Genomic DNA, 14,502 nt, shown 5'->3' with positions numbered 1-14,502 from the left:
CATCTGCGGTTGGGTTTTGTCACAATTATCCTTCCAAAAATTCTGCTTGTTATATGGCTACTACCCTTCCTCAGTCTGCTACTTGCAAAAGAACTCACAAAAAATTTATACCTATGCCATGATCTTCTTCAATCAATTCTTTGGATCTATTCTCCCTACTCTGGCTGTGAACTCTGCTTTCTCTTGCTTTTCAGGTCAATTGTGCTCTACTTCTTCACACGTAGTCATCCTCCATGTCTTCACAACACTTCATTCTCAATCATTAATTCAAATTGAAAAGCAAAAACTTTACCTCAACCAGATCCAATTCTGCCTCAACTTCACTTCTGCTTATGATACCACTTTCCTTCTTGGAAATCTATTAGACCACTACTTTATTTCTTTGGTATCAATTGCTCTGATAGTACTTGATGCAAGACCGGTCACTTATCAACGAGAAGCCTCTCTTTTTCTTCTAGGATCTCTGCCCTCATCGATTTAAATCCACAAACGGATTCCAGTTAATCCAGATTCCACAGTCTCGGTTCGCTCTCTGAACTGTCCTTCGCGGTCAAGTTCCTACTCAATAGCCCCCAGAACCAAAACTCTGTATAATAGCCCTCGGGATATAAATCCCTTTTTATAAACATTATATTGGGAGGAGTCGAAGGGTAAGGCACTCTACGTGAGTTGGCTGTATCAGTTAAAGGATAGGCCAACTCTACGCGAGTTAGCCAAGAATTCTTTTCAATAGCCCCTGAAGCCAAGCTTTGGCGTTGTTACAGAACCACTGTGACCGAGATCTCGGCTCTACCTTGGAACCAAGTGCTATAACACGACCAACTCTACGTGAGTGGCTGTGTTATACATATAACACAAATATTATACAAAACTCGGAGTCTTTGGAGTCGACACACAATCCAATTCCGCCGGGCAAGCTCTCACAATGCCACTTGAGCCCGTTCAAATAAGTGTAGTGCGTAGCCTTTACACTTCTATTTCGATTGCTGGGCTAGGCATTGACCGGGCTAACCCTTACTCAGGTGGGCTCCACTTGCCCCGTTCCAACTCGACGCTGCAACATAGTGCACCATCTTGGAACTTTCAGGGTATTACCACCGGGCGGTCCCCACTTGCTCTTGCTCTTCAATACCCTCGTTGGTCGCCACGATAAGGGAAGGGGTCCACCTCACCACACAAGCTCGCTACTTGTAGCCCGTCTTTTATTTATAATCAAACTTAACAATGCCACCAGTTATAAATCCTCAGGCAAGGTCCACTACCGCCTCACTTTCACTTGTAACATATATACCAAGGCTTGTTTAGAGCTAGGGCTCGCGTAGAGCCCGATGCTTGAAGGCCTGACGCCTTATCACATCCGGCTTGGACATGCCACGTTCGCCTGATGCCTAGTCGGCCCGGTGCTTCCTCATATGCTCTTTCTTTCAATTCCTGGGGTTAATACCTCTAGCCCGAAGGTATCACTTAACGATTCCGTCACTTGATGGATTCGCTGCCAATGCCAATTACGCTTAGTATTGGCTTTTGCCTTTCGTCTTTGTGCTATCCTCTGTGATTTGACTTCACTCCCTCTGAACCGTGCGACGTGGCACTACTCCGGTCCTCCCACAACCCTTCTTAGCTGTGCTGTGCGCATAGCACTACTCTGGTGCTACAAACAATATTGGCATAAAGGAGCAATTCCTCCTGAGCTTTAACATAATACTAAACAAAAAAGAAGGTACAAATTCGACAGAGATTCATTCTTGGAATACACTCGAAACAAAGTGTTTTGGACTGGTTATATACATAATTGAAAAGAAACAAAGGCCCTCGGCTAGAAATACATCAAATTTACCCTCTCTGGCCTTGTGGCCTCTCTTGTCCCTCTATCTCACATTCACACACTCTTCCCCTTTTGCACACACACACTCTTCACTAATGAATTCATTTACATTTGTACAAAAAGATTGAAAACCACTTTTAGTTTCAGATCCTCAATTTCCTCTTAGATCCACAAAAGACTCACCTAGACCCCTCAACTTAGGCTATGAATCCACCAACAATCTAACCACCCAATATTTTCTTCAACTCTCACAAAACTGTCGAGATCTCTATGTAAGAGAGACCCAATTACATTTCCCACACTTTATACAAATGGTTATGATACATAGGTTTATGCATTCAAACTAGATAATTAAAACAAACTTGGGGAACCAACTCCCTTGGTAAAGGAAAACCCCTAGGTCTAGTCAAAATACACTTTGACTTGGAGGTAAGATGCTCCTGCATCAAGTAATGCTTTTACTACATTGAACAAATATTATTATGTTAGAGAAGCAATGGAATACCATAAAAATGAATTCCTATCAATGTTGGAGTTCACTATTGAAGTTTGTGTAGATAGATTCGCAAGAGCATACTTGCATAGGTGTTGTATGGTACAAATTTATATAGTACAAGCTAGTATTCCAACGAGAAGGTTTGGACTAGCGTTATACTAAATAATGTTGCATAAAGTGTTCCAAATGTTTGCACATAAATGGTTGGAGTTCTATTTCTCCATAGGTCTTGCAAAGTTTGCAACACTTTGAAGTCATAGCTCAAAGGACAACATTTCTTAATTGTTGTTTTCGAGCAACATCACTTGGTGCAAAAAGTTAATTTGTTTTATAAGAGTGATTGAGTCCATCAGTTTAGGGCTTCCCCCTAGAATTACATAGGTAGGGAATACTATCCTTCTAGGTAACTTCAACTCCTTGTCTGGAGACCTCTAGATTCCTATCCACTATCGGTGAGGGGATGTGTTCTACGTTAAGGAGATAGATCTATAGTCAATGGTGCTCCACCGTATGTTTGATGATGCATTGGGGCCCCTCACTGCATATGGTCAACACCCTTTCACATAGGCGAATCTCGGGAGTTGATGGTTCTTAAGGGGTTCCCATGTTTTCTAGATTTATGCATTTTCACATGCCGACCTCATGGCAAAGGAGCGAGTGTTGTTGATTATGTCCTCTCCATCAAGAACCTTCTTCCCTTTATTTATCACTTCTCTGTTTCTCCCATCCCCTCGTTGATCATGCTCTTCTTTCCTTCTCTCTCCCGGTCGACACCCCCTTCTCGCCACATTTGCTCCTAAGGGCCGACCCAATACTACCTTTCGTTGGAGGATTCAAACATTTTGTCAACCCACCTCCACCAGATGCTCCCCTTGGTGACCCAATTCTCCCTACTTGATTCTTCATCCATCATTTGGGACACAAATCGCAAGTCCTACCCTCACTCCACTTGGTGCACTTCCACATCCCAAAAAACAAACTCATGCCCTATGAATCGATGGTATGATGAGGAATGTAAAGCTCTCCACCTCCGGCTTTGAAACACATTCAACCATACTCACCCATCCTACCCCAACCTCAAAGCTTCCTATCGTTGTCTCCTATGTTGCAGGAAATGCCTCTTTGTTTCTCAAAAGGAGATGAGACTTATGGAGTTCCCTTTCTCACACCCATATACACTTCTAGATGAAAAATGTATATCTTCTCTTGTATGAAATTTAGAATGTGGTACATGTTTTAAAACTGCCATACAAATCTGGTATGGTGTTTTGAAGGTGTTTGGATCTGTCACTTAGTAGCTCCAATGTTTCCATAGATATAGGGGTAAGATTTGGGTCTTGTATACTCTGAATCATTGAGCTTGTATGAGGAGTAAGCCTGACTTACTATAAATTTAGATAAAATCAAGAGGTATAAATGCATAGCTAGAGTAAATATATACTAATGCATGACCCAAATATCTACTATATACCAAGGGATAATACAAGTAATGGAGGCCTCGTAACTTTGGTGGAAATCTTGTTTATTATTAGGGGAGAGTGAAAGTTGTAATGCTAAACTTCTAATAGTGAAAATTTGTTCATATGATTATGGCATATATATGTTTATTCATGTAGAGATCTAAAGTGATGTTTGATTAGCTCCATATTAATTTGAGCTAACAAGAGCTTGTTGGAGTATTTTGATGTCTCAAGTACATAAATTAATTTTATGATTTTCCTACCTAAATATATGCAAGGGTGGACATAAATTTTGGTGGGAGTAACATCTGGTAACTTTGTATTTTTACTTCATTATTTTTACCTATTTTTTGTGCTAAGAAATGCATAAATTGTGGTGAGCAGTGACTCTTGGTAAGTATGCTCATTTACATTTGATTCACACTTATTTTGATGCAAAGATTTGGTTAAATTATGGTGGGCATTGACTCTTGGCAATTGTGTTTATCTGCCTGAGTATGAAGAATGTCGGAAGTTTCCTTTTTCCTAGGATTTGAAATTGAAGCTTCAATTATATAAGTTCTTATGTGTATGAAACAATGTTTGCATACATTTTAGGGTTAGTAAATGCTGGTAGGGGTCTTGTTTTGCTTAAGTAAATGTGATAAAATCAGGTATTAATCAATTCTTGGAGACAAATGTTCTTTAATGCATTACATATATGATAATATTTTTATGCATATAGTCACTTACATTAATGACTTTCTCCTGTACGAAGAAGGGAATTTTGGGTAAGAATTTTACCCAAAGAATTATCATTTGGAACTAGATGTAGAGCTTGCACTTTGTAAATTTGATTGATTCATATTCACCTCTAATGTCTAATGCAAATCCTCTTAGATTTGTTACAAAGCTTGCAAAAATATACTCTATCAGCGGTTAGGAGAACTCGTGAGGTTTTTACTAGGTAAAAATGTTAGATTTTGCCTATGCTTGATAATACCATTGGGGGTTCGATGGATTTGATAAAGTTTCCAAAAGGGTAACATATTGAATTTCATTTATTGTTGATTTTTCCTTTGGCAGTTGGCAAAAGGTTTGGGGTTGAGTCCATCAACAATTGACAACACGTTTAGGGTTGGCTCTGTCGACGATTGGCAAAAGATTTTGGGTTTGACTTTGATAACGCTTTGGATTTCACCAATTGTCGATGAATCCATTGACATGATGTAGATGTAAACTTTTGGTAAGCTGTGTATTCTGTTCATTGATGTGCTCGATATTTTGTATGAACACTTCACCAATCTTTAGGGAAATAATTGTTTGGATTTTACTATTGGCTAATGAGCTCACCAGGGGTCAACGAAAAGTTTGGAGTTTGATTCCATCGACAGTTGGCGAAATATTTTGGGTTTCACTTTGATAACACTTTGGATTTTACTGATGGCCAATGAGCTCATTATGGGTCAAGGAAGAGTTAGGATATTGACTCTATCGGTTGCAAAATGTTTTACATGGCTAAGTTTTGGATTTCAGTGATGGTTGATGAAACCTTTGAACTTTGAAATTTTGAATGTGGGTAGTTTGTCAACTTAATGATGGTGTTAATTAAATGTATTGTATTTATTATTATTATTATCAATGAATATCATTATATGAACTTAAATATATTAAGTTGTTAATTAAATATTAGTAAGGGTGCGAAGTGTGGAAATTTTCAAATGATCATATCGCATTGATCCAAATTCCATTTTTAATAAAGTTTTTTACCACTGGAAAGCTCTTGATGAGTAGAAGGTGCTGGTAATCTAAGAACAAAGTTTCAAGTTGAATAAAAAAGTGTAAATTTGGTAGCCTATACCCTCGACAAAGTACAAAAGGAGTTGGGTATGTTAAAAAGTGGTATTAGAGCTAATCATCAAGCTAGCGAAGATGAAAATTTGGTACCCCGTATCCTTAATCAGGCAATAACGAGTTGGGTATGTTACATTTTTTGTGATCTTTGTCAATTTATAGTGAACCTACATAAACCAAGGTCATTATACTCAACATTGAAGAAGATCCTCTCTAATTACCATTTTTTCTTTAAAGGAGAGGAGTTTGAGATGGCCAAATTGTATACTTACCTAGGGTAGTATTCACAGGAACTCGATTTAGTTTATGATATGCACTCCAGCCTTGAATCAACAAGGTTTATGGATCCTTGGATTTTCTTGAGAGATAGTGTTTCATGAATCATTTTAGGACATATTGGGCAAGATGTCACTCATGGACACTGTCGTTCAACCCACATTTCTATATGTTTTTGAGATTTTGGGATGTGGTTTACTGGAGCTTGAGTGGTCTTCAACCAAGAGTACAGACTATCCTCCTTCATCACATCATTTGGTGCCAACAGAGTGTTCCTCAGCTCATCATTCTTTCAAAGTTTTGAGCTTGCTCCTTTCTATTTGAGACAATGTTTGGTCTCGTCTTGCTTCTACATTGTGTTTGGAGCTTCTTTGATACAACGAAGGGGTGTGATCAATATCCATATTTAGCTTAACATTCTTCCAAATCCATTGCAACAGTTAGTCTTTCGACTTTATCTTGGTGTTGGTACACAATATTGTTGGATCTCCTTTCAGTTGGTATTATGATGGACACACTTCCTCCATTCAGATACCTACTGTGCGCCCAACCGCCTCTTACGAATAAAACTATAGGTGAATAAAATCATCATCATTCTTTCAAAGTTTGGAGCTTGCCCCTTTCGACTTGAGACATGTTTGGTCTCGTCTTGCTTCTACATTGTGTTTGGAGCTTCTTTCATACAATGAAGGGGCGTGATCAATATCCATACTTGGCTTAACGTTCTTCTGAATCCATTGCAACAATTAGTCTTTCGACTTGATCTCGGTGTTGGTACACAATAGTGTCGAAACTCCTTGCTTCAGTTGGTATTAAGATGGACAAACTTCCTCCATTCGGATACTTACTATGTGCCCAACCACCTCTTACCAACAAAACTATAGATGAATAAATTATTTGGTAGGATATCTATAGGGGAAATATGTACATGTTGCTTGGATAAACCCTCATTGTGGGTTAGTTTGAAGATGGCTTTCTATGTTGAGCAATTCATGGTGATAAGGGATGGATTGATTGTTTGACCCCATTACATGCTTCGCCATTGGATTTATGCCCTTTTTTGGATCCCATTGGGATAATTTAGAGTTAGCTCTCATAGATTGCAGGTTGAGTTTGACCACTGGATTGACCAATTAGATAGGATCTACCAACTGTGCCATCTCCAAGAGATTGAAAGTAAAGAGCATTTCATCTATTTTTGCCCTATTTATTATGAGATCAATGAAAGATTCTGTTTCTTTCTCATAGGGATGCAGACCCTATCTGGCTTTTTTGATATTGATACCAAAGATGCTTAGCCGTTATAGGAGGCCATTTCACTTTGTGCCCACACTGTCCAGCCCCTTTCTAGACCAGATCCAGCTCAATGGATTATGTGCTTTACGAGTCACCCATCAATTGCAGGCACCAAGAGATAGATGAATAGTAACATTGCTTTAGACTTGAGAACCTGAGGGTCCATTTGCCTTCCCCAGAGGCCTCAAAGACATTGCCAACCCAAATCTCTTATCAAAAACCATTCAAGGTCCCCTAAACATCAATGGTGGGTTACTTCTTCCTGACAGTAGTGCAATAAAGTGTCTAGATCTTCCCTCCACGTACCTTCGAGGCACCATTTTGTCTTGAGTTTTCTTCCTTCAACTTCGAGTGTTAGATCTAGTGGACCATGACCTAGTTTGCGACTCATTTCTATGGCCATTTGCAAATGGAGTCAAAGTTTTTCCATTTTTTAGTATTTATACGTTATATTTTACTTTATTCCTTGTTCTTTATATAGGATACCTTTTGGTTCTTCTGGTTGTATTGATTTCATTGCACTCAATTGTCCCATTGAACTACTTTTGTGGTTAGTTGTTGGACATTAATATAATTATTTTGTCTCTTGCATTATTCTTTATCTATTTTTGAACATGGTAATAAAGCAAGAACAAGAAGAGACAAGAAATTGGCAGAAAATGCTTTTAGCGATATTCAACACATGTATTTTGTCGAGAAGTGCAACAAGAAAGTCTCAATTTGACTTTGCCTTAGTCAAATTGAGAAAATTCGAATTTCTGCATCAACAGATGTTAAAGTTGGCAACTACGGCGAAACTCCATGTGGGTCATCTTATTATGACAACTAATATTTTTCCTTGATTCCTCTTGTCGAGAGGTGTAGGATTGATCTAACGATCATCCAATTTCGACAAGTATTTATGAAGATATGATTTATTTGTAATTACTTGACAAATTGTCAAGGTCGGCTAGCAGCGAAGTATGTGGCACACATGCCCAACGTTTCATATAAATATAAGTGAGGTTGAGTCATTATCTCATCTCATCTCATCTTGTCTTCTTCTCTCTCACTCTCGTTACTTGATTGGGTTAACAAGGAGCATCTAACGTGGGGGAAGAAGGACGCGACAAGGAGGCAAGGAAGACGCAGCAAGGAGGAGGACACAGGTTTGTTCTGTGTTGACTTTGATTGACTTGGGTTCAGCAAACAAGAAGAGGATTTCATTGACCTGCGAGGGAGCCATTTTGACCACGACCTAGTGTGGGGAGTCTACCTCAAGCAAGCCGCAATCTTGATCTTCTGTCCATGGACCTGATTTGACTCATGAAGTGACCAACACTGACTAGTTAGGGCTGACCGCAGGGCTGCCTAGATGTCGACCATTTCTTTTGGGCTGTTTCGGGCTGCCCTTCATTGCTGTTGAAGGCTGAGTTGACTAAGGTTGACTCTAGGCTATTTGTGATCCATTTTGCAAGCGCTGGTTAGGGCTTCTACTACTGCTGTCGTAAAAATTATAGATCTGTACTATTGTACTATTTCTCTCTCTGCTAAACTATTGAAGATTAAAGAAGAATTGATCAAAGGGTTTTCACGCATTGGGGTTTGTCCTTGGCTAGCCACCACATTTGGTGTCCCTTGTCTTGGCTTGTTTTCTGTCGATCTATTATTGTTCTATCTGCACTTTACTTTATGTTTATGTGATTGCTAAACAGTGGCTAATAAGAAGAATTGAAGTAAACTGCGCTAAGCATAGAACATACCATAAATTAACATGCTATCAGAGCTGAGGTGAAGACAAAGCCCGAGCAAGAGCAAGAGCAATCACCGGAGGCCGTTGAAGCAATCTCAAAGACTTCACAGGGTCCTCATCACACTTCTTCCCCGTTGAAGACAAGCTCCGTGAGAAGTCTGACTATCACAGATGGAAGATGTCTCTCGATTTGACATTAGAAGAGTAGGAAGTGTTGGACCATGTGAGAGGCAGAATCGTTGAGCCTCCATCAAATGCATTTGGTGCTGCTAGGAACAAATGGACCAAGGGAGAAGTCAAAGCAAAGAAGATCATCGGGACTCTATCAACAAGCCCCTGGTGGCCTATGTTTCCGAGCTGACCACCTCCAAGGAAATCTACGATAGATTGGTAAGCTTATTTAAGGTTAATGATGCAAATCAAGTTTTCTTCCTTAAGAATAAGCTGAAGGAAATTAAGAAGGCAAAGATGAGAGTATGCAAGCATACTTCTTAAGGATCACCGAGATCAAGAATGATCTCCTATCAATTGGGGAAGTCATTCCTAACAGGGAACTAACCATCAGAACTCTCGGAGGGCTCCCATCTAAATGGTATATATTCAGAACCACTCTTCTAAACAATAATGTAATTCTTGGATTTGAGGAATTGATGGCGAGATGCATTCGAGAAGAGACAGGGATGGAAGAGCAAGAAATACCTGCATTTAGAGGCAATCCCACTGCTTTCTCCTCTCATGCTAAAAGGAGAAACAATTCCTGGTCTAAATCTAAAGGAAAGTTCGGACCGAAGGGTGGAAGAATAGGAAGATGTTACAATTGCAAAAAAATTGGCCACTATGCGAGGGAGTGCCCTGATAGAAAGGACACACATCATGACAACGATCAAAATCACTCCCGAGGCAATCAAAGGAATGGCAGGTTCAATGCCAAAGGAAGGAGGAATGTTGGAAATCAAGGAAGTGGTCAACCCTCCAAGAAGGCAAGAAACTCCAGGTATGAATCTAACGTTGTTAACAATAAGCAAGATGAATATTATCTACCAGCGGCCCTCTCTACCACTGCTCCCCTGGACTCGCTGGGATTTTGGCTTATTGATAGTGGTGCCTCAAGGCACTTCACTGGTTACAAAGAAGCTCTCTCTAATTTGATAGAGAAGGAGACCAACCTGGAAATTGTTCTTGGGGACAACTCCAAATATCCAGTGAAAGGCGTAGGAAATGTTACTCTACAATTGAATCAGGGCAATACAATTCATTTGCAAGAAGTACCTGATCTCAAAAGGAACCTAGTGTCCATTTCGGCAATGGAAGACAAAGGCTACAAGGTGGCCTTCATCGATGGCAAGTTACGTGTATGGAAAAAGAATTTTAAAGATGCTTTCACTCTTGGGTTTTGAGTGGATTCACTATATCAGGTCGGAGGAAGTCCGCTGAGTGTCATGTCTTGTGACACATCTCTTCAGTCAGAACTATGGCATCGGAGGTTTGCTCACCTTCATTATAAAGCTCTACCCGATGTGAGACAAATGGTGACAGGGATACCCGAGTTCAAAGTAGAGCAAGAAGGTGTATGCCCGGGATGTGCCAAAGGAAAGCTCAAAAGGGTACCATTCCCCTCAAGCCACAGCAAGACCTCCGATATATTGCAGTTAGTTCACTTCGACATATCTGGTATGATCCTTGTGAATTATTTGGGAGGATATTTATATTACATCACTTTTGCAGATGATTATTCTCGCAAGACTTGGATATACTTCTTGAAAAAGAAGGATGAAGTGTTCTCCTGGTTTCGTCACTTCAAAGGCTTGATCGATAATCAAACCGAATATGAATCCAATGAGTTCCATGACTTTTGCAAAGAGGCTGGCATTAAGAGGGAGACTACAACACCATATACTCCTGAGCAGAATGGTGTGGCAGAAAGGAAGAATCGTATGATTGTGGAAGCTGTTCGTGCTATGTTCCATGATCAAAGGCTTCCGAAGTTTCTATGGGCCGAAGTTGTGAATACTACTGTATATGTTCAAAACCGATGCCCTCATCAAGCTTTGGGTTCCAAAACTCCCGAAGAGGTGTTCACTGGTAAGAAACTTGACGTATCTCATTTTAGAATTTTTGGAAGTCCTGTATATTTTCATGTGCCGAAAGAGAAAAAGAATAAATTGGGTGCCTCTGGAAAGAAAGGAATCTTCGTGGGCTATAGCGAAAATACGAAGGGCTATAGAATCTATGTGGCTGGTCAAAGGGAAATCGAGATTAGCCATGATGTCACCTTTGACGAAGATATGGCTCTTAGCAAAGTTGACAATCTTCCTATACTAAGGAAATCTGGAGAAGTTGACACCAGGGAACCAGAGGAAAAGGAAGATGAGACGATGCCCGATGTAGAAGAACCTATGGATCTATTGATCCGCCTTCACAACAACCTTCCTCTTCTAGGAAGAGGCCTTCATGGCTTAGGGGGACATTTGATGATGCCAAAGGACACATTGCACCCAGAGGGACTTTCTGAGAAAGCAAGAAGTCGGCTAGGTATCAGGGATACTTGACCCTCATGAGCACGATCATTCAAAATGAGCCTTCATCGTTCGCCGCAACTGTCAAGCATCAAGTATGGAAGGATGCTATGATTGAGGAATACGAGTCCATCATGAAGAACGATGTCTGGGGTATGGTTCCCAGACCCCAGGACAAAGTAGTTGTTACTTTGAAATGGCTTTACAAGATAAAGCATGGAGCCGATGGAAGTGCTGAAAAGTATAAGGATCATTTTGTTGCTCGTGGCTTCTCTCAGAAGGAGGGTATAGACTATGACGAGATATTTGCACCTGTTGCCCGATATACCACCATTTGCTCGATCATAGCCCTTGCTGCCTCGCAAGGATGGAACCTACATTAGATGGATGTCAAGACCACGTTCTTGCATGGTTGTATCAAAGAGGAAGTCTATGTGGAACAACCCAAAGGATTTGAGGTTCATGATCGGGAATCTCATGTGTGCAGGTTGAAGAAAGCCCTCTATGGTCTGAAGCAAGCACCTCGAGCATGGTATGAGAGGATCGATAGCTACTTGATGAAGCTGGGATTCACTAGGAGTGAAGCCGACCCTAACCTTTACTTTAAGGTTGAAGATGACGAACCTCTCATATTGGTGTTGTACGTTGATGACCTCTTTCTGACAGGTGTAGACCCTCTCATTCACAAATGTAAGAGGGAGTTGGCTTCTGAGTTTGAGATGAAGGCCCTGGGACTGATGCACTATTTCCTATGACTAGAAGTCTGGCAGAAGCCAGGGGAGATTTTCCTATGTCAAGGAAAATATGTGGTAAAGATATTGGAGAGATTCGTTATGGTGGACTGCAAACCCGTGACTACCCTGATGGAGCTTGACTTGAAGAAGTTAAGTGGTAGTGTTGCCGGATCTGTTTTACAAAATGCCACTGAGTGTCGTCAACTCATCAGAGCATTGATGTTCTTGGTGAACTCCCGTCCGGATATATGTTTTGCAGTCAACACGTTGAGTCACCATATGGTTGAGCCTCACCCCACACACTGGATTGGTGACAAGAATCTGTTGTGATAACTTCGTGGCACAATCACTCGTGGGTTGAGATGCATTGCCGAAGATGTGAGACTACATGGATATACCGATGCTGATTGGGTAGGTAGTGTGGTGGATCGAAAGAGCACTTCCGGGTGCTGTTTCTCTTTGGGATTTGCCTCGATATCCTGGATGAGAAGGAAGCAGAAGTCGGTGGCTTTGAGCACCGCTGAGGCAGAGTACATTGTTGCGAGTATAGCCTCTTGTGAGGCGGTCTGGTTGCGGAAGCTTTTCAGTGAGCTGTTTGGATTTACATTGGATACTACCGTGATCCTGTGTTACAACTAGAGCGGGATTCGTTTATCAGAGAATCCCGTATTTCATGATCGCTCCAAGCATATCGATATTAGGTATCACTATATCCGGGATATGGTGTAGCGGGGAGCAATAAGGCTCCAATATATCGGTACAGATGAGTAGGTCGCCAACATTTTGATGAAGCCTCTGGGAAAGGTCAAATTCTTGACTTTTCGAGAACGACTTGGTGTCGTTGAGAGACCCTCTTATGAGGGTCATGTATGATGCATACATTGAGCTCTGGGAGCTCCGGGGGGCTTGGGGTACTCTTGGAGCGACATGCGACCACAGGGCGACCCACCCTTCCCTAGTGGTGCACTATGTACAGGGTGAAAGGTTCAACTTTCCCCTATGATACCCCGTGGCGACTTTGGGATAGGATGATTAATTCTCTCGTCGAGGCATCCTACCCATGCAGTCTGGGACTCATGGGAAGTATCTTTCATCTGATCAATGAGCAAGAAATGGGGTTAGGGACCATAGTAGTACTATCTATGGACGCATCATTGTATCTACCATACTCCCTATGCTAGGATGACCTCCATTGATCTGGGATCAGTGAGAGGGTATGACTCTCTCTAAGACTGACTTTAGGTCAGTGGAGGATGGTATGATACATTCTCGATCATTTCTTCTTCTTCATAGTTCAGCAGAGTAGAGCAGATCTGAGCAGTGTAGGGCAGTGCATTTGATGGCAAAGATAGTACCGATGGTCAGAGGGATTAATAAATGGAGTTCTCCCTAGTTGAGAGGGAGTGTTAAAATTCGCAACCAGGGCGAAAATCCATGTGGGTCATCTTATTTATGGCAGCTGATATTTTTCCTTGATTACTCTCGCCGAGAGGTGTAGGATTGATCTAACGATTATCCGATTCCAACAAGTATTTATGAAGATATGGATTTATTTGTAATTACTTGACAAATTGTCAAGGTCGACCAGCAGCTAAGTGTGTGGCACACATGCCCAACGTTTCATATACATATAAGTGAGGTTGAGTCATTATCTCATCTCATCTCATCTTGTCTTCTTCTCTCTCGCTTTTGCTTACTTGATTGGATTAACAAGGAATAATGAACGTGGGAGAAGGACACAACAAGGAGGCAATGAAGACACACCAAGGAGGAGGATTATCAGTTTTCCTTAGCACTCTATGCATTTAGTTTTAAATCCAAGCATGATAAAAATTCTAAAATCTGGAAATGACAATATTTTTCTGAAAACACGGATTTAGAGATTTCACAACTGCTGAAATTGCAGAAATAAAACACAGCGAAATTATGACAGCTACACAGAGAAAATAACACAGTGATTTTTGGTAAATGTGACCCTAGAAGACACCCCTACAACTCTTGGGGAAAATCAGTGTGAGAGCTCTTATTTATTTTTGAAAATGCTTTTACAGAGAAACTGAAATGCACTATAAAAATTCCAGCAACCACAAATTACAACCTATCTCGATTTTCGTGCTTGAACTCCACTACAAAAATCGTGCCAATCAACAAACAGCCAAAACAGAAATTTTTACAACAATAATACAACATTAAATGCTATATGGCCTGCCTCGAAAAATGTGCCCAGAACTTGTTGTATGGACTATATAGATAGCATGGATTTTAGCAGTACGATTGCCTCGAAATTCGTGCCCTTGCTGCTGTCCCTCTTCCTCGATTTTGTGCCTTTCTCCT

General features: G+C 40.8%; 1 protein-coding gene across 1 annotated transcript in view; it reads left to right on the top strand.

The window, feature by feature from the left end:
- Positions 1 to 14,502, top strand: part of LOC149187196 (dihydrolipoyllysine-residue succinyltransferase component of 2-oxoglutarate dehydrogenase complex 2, mitochondrial-like) — a 122,559-nt gene that overhangs the window by 71,104 nt on the left and 36,953 nt on the right. The window lies entirely within an intron of this gene.

This window comes from Pinus tabuliformis, chromosome 3_1 (genome assembly GCF_031772625.1).
Source record: "Pinus tabuliformis cultivar Carrire ecotype Pingquan chromosome 3_1, CPIR1, whole genome shotgun sequence".
NCBI lineage: Eukaryota > Viridiplantae > Streptophyta > Pinopsida > Pinales > Pinaceae > Pinus > Pinus tabuliformis.
This window is presented reverse-complemented; position numbering and strand designations above follow the sequence as displayed.